Source organism: Lactuca sativa, chromosome 5, assembly GCF_002870075.4.
Source record: "Lactuca sativa cultivar Salinas chromosome 5, Lsat_Salinas_v11, whole genome shotgun sequence".
Classification (NCBI taxonomy): Eukaryota; Viridiplantae; Streptophyta; class Magnoliopsida; order Asterales; family Asteraceae; genus Lactuca; species Lactuca sativa.
Genome location: NC_056627.2, coordinates 304,486,277 through 304,497,798, shown reverse-complemented (window position 1 = coordinate 304,497,798; position 11,522 = coordinate 304,486,277). Strand labels below are relative to the sequence as shown.

Sequence of the window (11,522 nt, the reverse complement as noted above, 5' to 3'; positions counted from 1 at the left end):
AAATTCAGAGTTCAAGGAGTCATTTGGTTGATAATCATCAGAATTTGCAGAACTAGAATTAGTTTTGTTCTCCTTGTCCTCATCCTCTACTACTTTACCTTCACAAGAAGTAAAAGCATTAGAATCTTTCATCTCAACACTTTCTGGCACAACCACGGCAGAATTATCAAAGATATCATCAAATATATCGAAAACATTTGAGTCATCAGACTTTGATACAATTTTATTATCACACACACTCTCTTCAGCTGCTTGCTTGCAATGACTTAGTGGTTGATCTTCATAAGAAGTAGAAACATTAGTACTTGTAACCTGGGGACCACACCCCAAAACAAATACAGCAGGTTTTCCATATTTGAGATGTGCCTCTCTGTCCATTTCCTCTTTTTTCAAAGGGTTATACTGATAGGTGTGATTAAAAGGAAGAGACAGTTCATCATACCCAAAACCCTTTAGCTAGTTATTTTTAAATCTCAAACTATTTTCCATCATTGATGCAACTACTTCACTTGACCCATCAAAATTTCTAAAATTAAAATCTGCATTTTCAAATTTGTTTTTCAATGTGTCAAGCTCAGCAGTTAACTCATCAAGTTGTTCAGTCACATATCTATAATTTGCACACTTATTGTTATACTCTTCCTGAAGTTTCCTAAAGTCATTTGTTTTGGCTTCTAGTTGTGCTTTTAGAGGTTCCTGTCCTTTCCTGAGTTGATATCCTTCGTATTTTAGGTCCTCGTTCTCTTTGCGTAATAACTCGATATGCTCAAGTAAATTTTTAACATTATCAAAGCATGTTTGAGAACAAGAAATTTCATTGACTTTGGTGTTTGAAGAACTCGTCGTTTACTAAAAAAATCCTTTGACTAAAAACTCAAAAGTCAACTTTAAAAGTTAAATTTAAAAAGTCAAACCTAAAAGTCAAACTTACAAAGTCAAACTTACAAAGTCAAACTTAAATGTCAAAACGAAAAGCTAAATTTGAAAATTTGAAGGTTAAACGAGAAAGTCAAAGTTTAAAGTCAAAAGTCAAACTTGAAAGTCAAAGTCAAACTTAAGGTCAAAAGTTGAAAATATAAGTAAAAAAAAGTTAAAAAACTTTGGGTAGAAAATAAAAATTAAAAAATAAAATAAATTGATTTTTTGGGTTAAATGTGTTAAAATGTGAAGTTACGAACCGAAGATATAATATTTGAATTAAAAAGGGAAGGAAAGAAACATCTAACAAGTTACATCAAGTGGAAAAGGTGCTAGGGTGTTGAAGCGAGGCACCCAGGTTCGATCCTTGGCAACCCCCAAAATCGTTTCGCCCTTCGCCCTTTTTTTTAATAAGATGCTGCGAACTTTAGACCCTTTGATCGAAGACTACAGCTGGTTGAGGTTGCAATGCGAGGACGAGGCAGAGCCGTGAACACCGAGGACCGCAAACGAGCAAGTCGTAAACTTCAAAGGTCGTAAACTGCTGAGCCGTAAACCCGCCTGACCGAACACGTGTCTTCGGACCGTAAACTCGCGAGACCTCGGACCGTAAACCCTTAGACCGCAAATCGTTTCCGGCCGCAAACTCTTCGGAAACCCTAGTTGCTGGCCGTGCACGCCGCCACCCCCTCGCTGGTTACGACCAAAAAAACGTTTTTTTGACTTTGTAGCTCCAAAACTCGATCAAAAACTCATTTTCATCAAAAACACGAAGAACAAACCCCCTATATTGCCAAGATCTATCCAAAAACGCAGAAATCCTTCAAAAATAAGATCAAATACGCTCCAGATCTGACAAAAATGATTGATACAACCTTGCTCTGATACTACTTGTAAGTCCCAAATCTGCTTGTGTATCAATCAGATCCGTTTGATGGTGTAGAATCCCAATCAAACGGATGATGTCAGATCTAATGAAGAAGAAGGAGAAGAAGATGATGATGAATCTTGTATGATTTCATTAGAATGAAGCTCCAAAATACAAGATTCACACATAACTTACACACACTTAAGCTCCTCTCTTCTCTCTAACTTTATCTCTCTACCATATGCTCTTGTTCTCTAGCCGTACCCTTTCAAGCACTCCTCACCCTATATATATGAGACAGTTGGCCATACACGGGTTTACGGCCGTAAACCCGTGTACGGCCGTGTAACACTGTAAATTTTCAAACAATTTTTTTTCGATTTAAAATCACACAATTCTCATAACACATTTCACAAAATCCCATTTATATAATTTACAAAAATGCAACTCCATAATTGTTTGAATAATAATCCAGGATCCTCAAACATAACTCTTTCTCTGGTGTGTACCGACGCCCTCCCACGATCCTGAGAAGAATCTGAAACACATATCACATAACACGGTAAGCACGAAGCTTAGTGTGTTCCCCAAAATACCACATACAACACATAATCCACTCGAGGCTATAACTCTATAAGACCATCCGATCAATATATCTCAGTGGGACCCTCCAGTCCCATAACTCTGATGGACCCTCCGGTCCTAACTCTGTGGACCCTCTAGTCCTAACTCTGTGGACCCTCTGGTCGTAACTCTGTAAACTCTGAATTACACATAGGATAAATAACACAGACATAATACAGTAATATCACAATACTCAAATAAACATATAAGACCCTCTGGTCACACATACATACCACTTTAGGTAAAGTATAGCGAGAAGACTCACCTCGCAAGCGAGCAAATGAATAACCTCGTGTACGAATCTCGAATTAGTCTCCGCCTATCACATAGGATAATTATCTCTAATTAATACTCTATTCACAACTCTAAATAACCAAAGGTTATTCTCTCTCAAACTCTTGAAATGGGTAAAAGACTATTTTACCCCTCCTTGGTCTCAATTACTCACATTTGACCAACCCTAAAGTCAACAGAAGTAAAACTCGAGTCAATAGCCCATGTTGACCCCAAATCGTCGAGCGCATGCATGCAAATCGTCGAGTCCCTTCATTTCCTCAGAAGTCAGAAGCCTTGTGAAGGTCCAACTCAGCTCATCGAGTTGACCCCCAACTCACCGAGTTATCGCATGATCAAGCTCATCGGGACAAACTCTAGCCGACTCGTCGAGTCAGCTCATTGACTCGGCGAGTCTATTTAGTCCACTTCCTCTTCCAGACGTTTTAAGTCAGATCTATGGTCCCAATACCTAGATCTAACCTCCCTAAGCTCAAAAGTCACGTAAAGCTTGCATCTTTACGTTCTTGCATGGCACTTTGGCTCAGAATGCCAAATCAAGACTTTAGCAAGGGATGGAACGGGTTTAGGGTTTCTCTCAGTCTCTCAAATGACAAATGGTGGCGGAAATGAGGGCTTAGGGCCCCTTAAATAGGTCACAAATCCGGGAATTTAGGGTTTCTACGCACAGCACCAACTCGGCGAGTCGGCACACTGACTCGCCGAGTCAGTTCATTAATCCACACGGTCAAACACGACTCTACTCGACGAGTTGGACTCACAACTCGTCGATTCACTCCATAAATTTAAAAAATTAGCCACACAATAATATACCTGAAAGTCCGGATGTTATAAGCCGTACACACAACCGTAAATACATATATAGCCGTAAACACCAAGCAGTTTATGGTCCTAGACAAAAAAATACATTTTCCTAGAAAAGTAAAGTATAAACTAAATTTTTGAGCCAACAGTTATTTCGATACTTTGATGTTTAGTCCTTGTAACTGTGAGTCTGATGTACCCTATAAATAGGGTAGGTGCATAGAGTAGAGTAACGTTCGATCACTAGCTGAATTCTTTCTTGTACTCTTGTTCACTCTTGTACTCATTTAGACTAAATCTAGTCAAACATATATTATTACATCTTGTGTTCATTTACAACTTTGAATGTCTTAATCTATATCTAACACACTACACAAGGTGAACAACACTATGGTTATTACAATACAACACACTATGGTTATTACATCTTGTGTTCATTTACAACTTTGAATGTCTTAATCTATATCTAACACACTACACAAGGTGAACAACACTATGGTTATTACAATAAAACACACAATCTTCTTGATTCAACTCCAAGTCTTAAGGGAAGTTCTTCAATCAAATGAGCTCGTTACTGGCTTCGGCTAAAACTATGTACCCTGCTTCTGTGGTTGAAAGAGCAACACTCTTTTGTAGTCTCGACATTTAAACCCAATATGAGTACTTTTTCTTAAAGAAAAAAATAATAGCTTTTTAGATTAATGGTTGAAAATATAGTGGGTTTCTGAAAAATATCCCTGTAAATTTCATATAAAGTGTCATTTTTTATATTTTCATAACTTTGGCATTCAAAAGAACATCCATTCACAAAAACACATTTAGTAAAACTTTTTCGTGTCATCTTAGTCCATGAAATTCTTTCAAAACATCATTTCCAGATCAATCGAACAAGAAAAAATCCTTGTTAGACGACAACCGTGATTACACATTAAATTTGAAAATTGTTTTTTTGTTTAAAATAAAAATTTTAGATCGTAGAGTTTAACAAAACTTTTTTTCTTTAATTCGGGTTTTTCTATTAAAAGATATAAGTTAAAAACTCTTAAAATAACATATTTCAAAGCTTTTAATAAAAAACTTCTTCAAATTAACTTTTAAAAGATTTTAATATTTATGTTTCACTTTTAAAATTTTATTCTATATTTTTTAAGCTTTTAGTATTAACTTTCAGCTATAGACAACTAATTTTTGAAAAACATACATAAATTATGTAAATTTTTTTAAATGAACATTTCTAGTGGGATCCACATAAATTTTAATTTTTGACAAACATACATAATATATATAGATTTGTCAAATGAACATTTCTAGTGGGATCCACATAAATTTTGTTGATTGGGTTGATGATGGTAGTGCTAGTGCCCGTGAACACCTATTTTTGTGTTGGGTGTTGAGAATATATTCTTTCAAAGATTCAAAAAATCAAGCTGTTTATTTATTTATTTATTTGTTTACTTATTTTTATACAATAAATCAATTAAATTCACCATAAATTAAAATATAACTTTCATTGTATAGAACAACAAATAAGTAATATTTACTTTTTTATTAAAACCAAACAAAATTTAGGGCCCGTGAAATAGTATACAAGTGTATGATGTGAATTTAAAACATCTAAGATGATCGTGGGCGTATTTGGAGCAATCCTCATTTAGAGTAAGGGTGCTAATTTTGAAGCTTTTAGTCGATTTGTTACATTACGCTAGCAAAAAGAGATGATGTATTTTAATACATTTTTGTTAGTATATATACATTGAGGACAAATTTGTAAAATCTAAATTCGTGTTTGTTATCGTAGTTGATAGACAGTAACATTCTGTGCATAAGCATACATCGTTTTATAAGAACACTGACACCTTGAATATGTGGGGTTCATTGTCTCGTTCTAAGCTCTCAAACTTGAGAACCGTGACATTTGAGTCTAGAGGGTAATCGATTGTTAAAGTGCCTTAATTTGTACGTATTGTTGATTCATCAGGAATAAAAAAACGTCAACGAAGAAATAATTAAAACAATTAAATATAAGAATATAGTTAAAAAAAAAAAACAGTATCAACTCGTTTAAATCACAAAACGAAAGACTCCCATATCAAGATCGATCATGACAAAATATTACAAAAACAATTCTTCCTATGCACATAGATATGCCACATGCTCTTTCTTATTCCTCTCGTAATGTCATTTTATAGAGTTTTGGTAAATATCGGATACTTGTGTATATATCAAAATGAATGAATCAACATTATCAGACAGAAAAGGGTATATAATATACAATAAAAATCCTATATATCTAAGGGTATATCATATACAATAAAAATCGTATATATCAATATATTTTCTTCTTTTCTAAAGCTAAAAACTTTTGTATTCACATCCCAACGAATAACAAAACATATTCTCTCTTTGGAATCACATGAACAAACCTTCACATGTGATAACCCAAAAAGACAACAGGAAATTTCCAAATCATAAATCATCAAACAAGTGACACGTTCATCTTTTGATTGCACTTTTAACTTTGTTTTTTCTATTTCTAATAATTCTTATATATATATATATATATATATATATATATATATATATATATATATATATATATATATATATATATATATATATATATATATATATATATATGTGTGTGTGTTCATGTGACATAGCCTAATTTTGTGAGACCGTGAGACGCAATCGTAACCACTCATTTAGTAGATAAAGAAAACATTTTCAAAATGCAAATTAATTGAAAATTTTCGAAAAAAAAAATTCAAATATTATTTTCGGAATTTATATTTTCCATAAAAAAATAAAAAAAAAAACATTTTTTACATACTTTAGTAGAATATTAGAATATTCTACATATCTGACAAATGTAGTAGAATATTCTAACATTCTAAAAATCACATTATAATATATTTAAAGTGTAATATTCTATTAGAATATTTCACGTATTTAAAAATAACGGTAATTTTTTTATTTTTTAATTTTATTTAGGTAATTAAAGTTCCGAAAATAATAATTAAAAATATAATTTTTTAATTTTTTCGTTAATTTTGCATTTTAAAATTATTTTTAAATTTGGCCTCACAGTTTCACAAAATAAACATGGTTTCAAATGAACCTGAACATATATATATATATATATATATATATATATATATATATATATATATATATATATATATATATATATATATATATATATATATATATATATATAGGGAAAGGTTATTTGCAAAACAAAAAAACCCTAAAAATCATAAAAATGCATAAAAAAATACCTAGAGATCACAAAAAAAAATTTTTGACATGTTTTCTAAAAAAATTGCAGGTTTTTAAAGAAAATCAGTGAAAAAAAACTTTTTTTTTATAAAAAAAAATTGATTTTTTTTTCAGTGAATTTTTATAAAAAGCTGCGATTTTTTATAAAAAAAATTCAAAAAAAAGTTTTGTGATCTCTAAGTATTTTTTTTTATGCATTTTTATGATTTTTAGGGTTTTTTGTTTTCCATAGAAGCTAAACCTATATATATATATATATATATATATATATATATATATATATATATATATATATATATATATATATATATATATATATATATATATATATATATATATATATATAGACACACACACACACACACACACACTCCTTTGTCCCCAAATTATTGTTAATCTTTTTTTTGCGTTGTCCTAAAATAATAGTCCACTTTTATAAATAAATATATTTTTACTAAAATATTCCTCATTATTATTAACAAATTTAAGTATTTAATGAGTGCATTAAATACAAGAAAGGATAAAGTAGTCATTTTATAGATAAAATAGGTTGTAATTATTGTTTTTTTAATCTGTGTGAATCTTATCTCTCACAATAATTTTGGAATTGAAAGAGTATAATTTAGTATCCGATTAATGATATATAATAGTTTGATATCATTAATTTTTCATTGAAAAATGTTTTTCCTGTTTTTTTTAAGAATAATAATCATTAAAATAAACGACTGTCAATGATTCAAAGGTTTATTTTTTAATGTGTAAATATGCTAATCAACAGTTTATTGTTTATCTATAAATATACATATCATATATAACTAGTGAAGAGACCCATGCTTTGCATGGGTCGGAATGTATTTTTTTGGTTCCCGGTGTTATTTTCATTGTTTACTTCTCACATCACCACACGACATCTAATATGATCAAATTCATGATAAGGACAATGTGGGAATTCTACTCACCAATTGCTAAGATCTGAAACATCTTGCAAAATTTTCATTTCAATCTCAAGGAATGAGATTCCCTTTCTGTGACAATTCAAGAAAATTCCTAAAAATTCATCTAACTATATTTATGTATTGAATCTGTAAGTGATAAATATTTTAATTCTCTTGGAAAATTACAAATCACTAACTAATTTCAACATGCCTTTGAGGTTTTGAAGAAAAGGAAAATAGAAAAATCTCAAGTGAAACATTGGTGTAAACAAATTTCACCCTTGCTCATAAAAAAAATTGAACCGATAACTAAAAAGAATAACATAACGGAAAAGGGGCAAGGCATGAGGAGCCTTACTTGATCTGCTTTCTCTGTATACCCTTGTTTTTACAAAGCCTGCAAAAAAAATCAAATTCAACATGTTAAAATTAAAATTAATAAAAGCAGCGTACTTATAACATAAAATGGTAAAACAAAATTTTAAATTCTACTATAGGAAAAATAAATATGAAATCCCTGTTACTTTGTTTAACTTCCTGTTGTTTACCAAATTTATCTGGCTTTGTTGGTCCTTAGACCATGTAAAAAAAACTTTTGCCCTTTTAAGTTATTTTAGATCCTTTTATATAAAAAGTTCACCTGAGTCAAATAGAATGCTGCAACTATTGAACCAATGTAATTCACCATAATAAGCTCGGATTCTAATAAACCAGTGTTTCTTACTCTAAGTTATGTTGCAAAAGTAGAAATTTGAAACCTGGAAAACGGTATCATAATCAATTTAAAAAAAAATGGAAAAATATTAAAATTCCATATTCTAAAAACTTACTTTTGGTGATCCTCTACATCAGGTAGATGTTTAGTAATGGTAATTAGTAACGCAATCAATGTCAAATACTGTAACAATGATGAGAAATGCTGCAACAGGAAATCTTTTCATTCAATATGGTGGAACAGAGTAAATGGTGCCCAGAAAAAGACCAACATAATCTTGGACAACATTAGGAAAATTGACTACATAATATCTAATTACTTTCCAACTGTTAATTAAAATGTTGTTCGAATTTTCACAAAGATGAATTGGATTGAGAAATATAAGGTTTTAGGGCCATGTTTCTTCGTAAACCTTGTTTGGTGTGCAATTGAGATGAAGATTATGTGAAAATAAAAACATACAAAAGAATGATACCTGTAATTGATGTCGACACACCCCAATTACTTCATAACGAAGACATGTACATGAAAGTTCTACACAAAAAAATAACACCTTTTGTTGATTTCAAAGTTCAAATAGAGGCAGTATATTAGAATTCCACACATCTTGTAATTAGGTTAAATTAAAAACAGAAGATTAAAAATTACCTACAAAAACATTTGTAGCGTATTATATAAACCTTCTGTAATCTTGAAGTTGGTTGTGCAAAGAAGAAGCAAAATCAAACATGAAACATTTTAAGAATAAAACCTGGCAGGTGGGGAAACGTCGGAGAAAACCAGTTGGGAGGAGCGTATGGAGGGGTAGAAGAAACTCAAAGAAAGGATTGATAGGGTCACCCTGTCACTCCTCATCAACGACCAGTCCACCTATACACCTTAAAATGTCCTCTAACCCTGAAAAAAGTACAAAAATAAGTATTCATAAAACCTTCATACAGAGTTTAAATCTCCAGGAAGGTCTTCATTCCTGGATAAAAAATCTCTAAACAATTCTGTACCCGACAACAAAAATTCAAGCAAAAATGCAAATATATAACATTTTCACTACATACCTTATGCCCTCTGCATAAGTCCTGGAATTTAAGTTTCAAAATGTACAACCAAAAATTGATAATTATAACAATATGTAAACCTCCATAACAAACTTTTATAGAAATCGTCACCTAAATAACAACAAATGAAACCCACCCAGTAAACCTAGCCATAACTCAATAAGTCAGAATTCCAAAAAAAAAGGCTCCTTCCGAAACTAAATCATTAAAAAACAAAAAACAAATTACAGCGCAGATAATGAAAGTCCAAATTGATGATCGACATTTGGTAAATGGATAGAGAAGTATGGAATAGAAGATAGGGAAGAAGCACTTACCGATGGAAGCCGGCATTTAAGCCCCTTCAAAATCTTTGGAACCTGCGAATGAAACAAATAAAAAAATAGGGAAAAATCTTTGAAACCTTTAAAATCTCAGGGTTCAATCAGCGAGCATAAGTTAATCCGATTAAGCGACACAGACCTGGAATTCGGTGATTGAAGCAAAGGGGTCAGTGAGGGAAATCTTTGAGTCGGTCTTCTTCCGACGCTCGCTTGATCTGAAAGTGGCAACAAATAAAATTGAGAGGAGGAAAAAGATGACGGAATGATGGATGAAACACAGTGAAACACGTACTGAGGAACTTTGGGATCGATTTTCTGGTCGGTTTTGTGAAGAGGAACTTTGGGATCGATTTTCTAGTCGATTTTGTGAAGACAGTGAATCGATCGTCATCAGTAGTTGCTTCACCGGAACAGCAAGGTCGAGAAACGGTGGAGAGAAGGTGCAGTGTATAGAGTGAGCAGCGAGATGGGTTAGATCGGAAGAATGGCGGTGAAGGGATCCAGAACAAAATAGAAGTAGAAAAGGGGCCAACTAAATTGCACAGACGGTGGAAAGAGATTCGTGGCAAGCAGATGTGAAGCGGCGGAAGATTTCATCTGTTGGGGAAGGGTGACACGTAGCAGGGACCGATCTATAAAAATAAAAGGAAATTAATCAGAAAAAAAAAAGTTAAAAGGTTTGGTGCGGTGGAAAAAATTTACAAAAAACCCCTTGCAAATCAAATAGACCAGCGACATAATACGTAACAACAATAGAGGGACCAAACTTTTTAACATTTATACAATAATACAGGGACCATTGTTGCCAAATCTCCTGCAGTTTACTGTTCTTTTTTTTCACAATCTTAATATATATATATTAATATATTTGTTGGGAAAAATGAGTTTATGTTGTTTTATTAGACATTTATCAAATAAAAAATATTTTTATTTTAGATTTTTGTTATAGGTTCTAACTTTTTTTAGTTTTTTATATTAATTTTATGAAACTTTCAATTTAAATTTAGTTCTATTTCTTTTAAAAATATTGAATTACTATATCCAGGTTAATTTGATTGAAGTATTATATATATATATATATATATATATATATATATATATATATATATATATATATATATATATATATATATATATATAAAGTTCAATAGATAATTATTATTAATCAATGAAGTAGGCAACCAATCTAAAATGTCAGAATTTAAATCAATCAACGGCAAAAGAAAGAGTTATAAACTTTTACAATGGACACACATGCACCGGAATAAAACAAAACTATTTTTTTTTGTTTAATTTTTTAGGCCATGTTTTTTATCGAAAAATAAAAAACCAAATTTACCATTGTTCATGATTTTTCGTTTTTTACGTTAGAGATCTATATTGTTATACAATAAATGAATTTTGTTTTTTTAAAAAAACTCACTTCATTTCTTTGTTTTTTGAAAAGTTAAGGCCTATTTTTATCAAAAAAAATTTAATAAATATATCAAAATTCATACTTTTTGATACTCTTTGTACATAGATTCATATTAATGTAAAAAAAAAATAAAAAAATAAAAAAAAAACAGAATTCCAGTATAGATTCACATTGTGAATCTACTCAGATTCACATTGTGAACGTTAAAATTGAAATATTTACAGTTTAGATTCACACTGTGAATCTGAAATAATCGAGTTTTTTTTTTTTTTTTTTTTTTTCAAATC

General features: G+C 31.0%; 2 long non-coding RNA genes across 4 annotated transcripts; both read right to left on the bottom strand.

Moving 5' to 3' along the window:
- Positions 1–8,103: 8,103 nt before the first annotated feature.
- On the bottom strand, positions 8,104–9,820 carry LOC111888064 (uncharacterized). 3 transcript variants are annotated; one of them, XR_006183222.2, is made up of 3 exons: positions 8,556–9,820; positions 8,366–8,483; positions 8,104–8,122 (listed from the first exon to the last, which is right to left on the bottom strand). It is a non-coding gene; the product is annotated as an uncharacterized LOC111888064 (long non-coding RNA). The 3 variants fall into 3 exon arrangements; XR_002849031.3 differs by lacking the exon at positions 8,104–8,122 and having other exon boundaries at positions 8,129–8,483; positions 8,556–8,644; positions 8,916–9,819; XR_006183224.2 differs by lacking the exon at positions 8,104–8,122 and having other exon boundaries at positions 8,129–8,483; positions 8,556–8,974; positions 9,192–9,812.
- Positions 9,821–9,839: 19 nt separating this feature from the next.
- LOC128126309 (uncharacterized) lies at positions 9,840–10,502 on the bottom strand. Its single transcript, XR_008224115.1, has 3 exons — positions 10,111–10,502; positions 9,958–10,033; positions 9,840–9,854 (listed from the first exon to the last, which is right to left on the bottom strand). It is a non-coding gene; the product is annotated as an uncharacterized LOC128126309 (long non-coding RNA).
- Between the last annotated feature and the right edge of the window lie 1,020 nt (positions 10,503–11,522).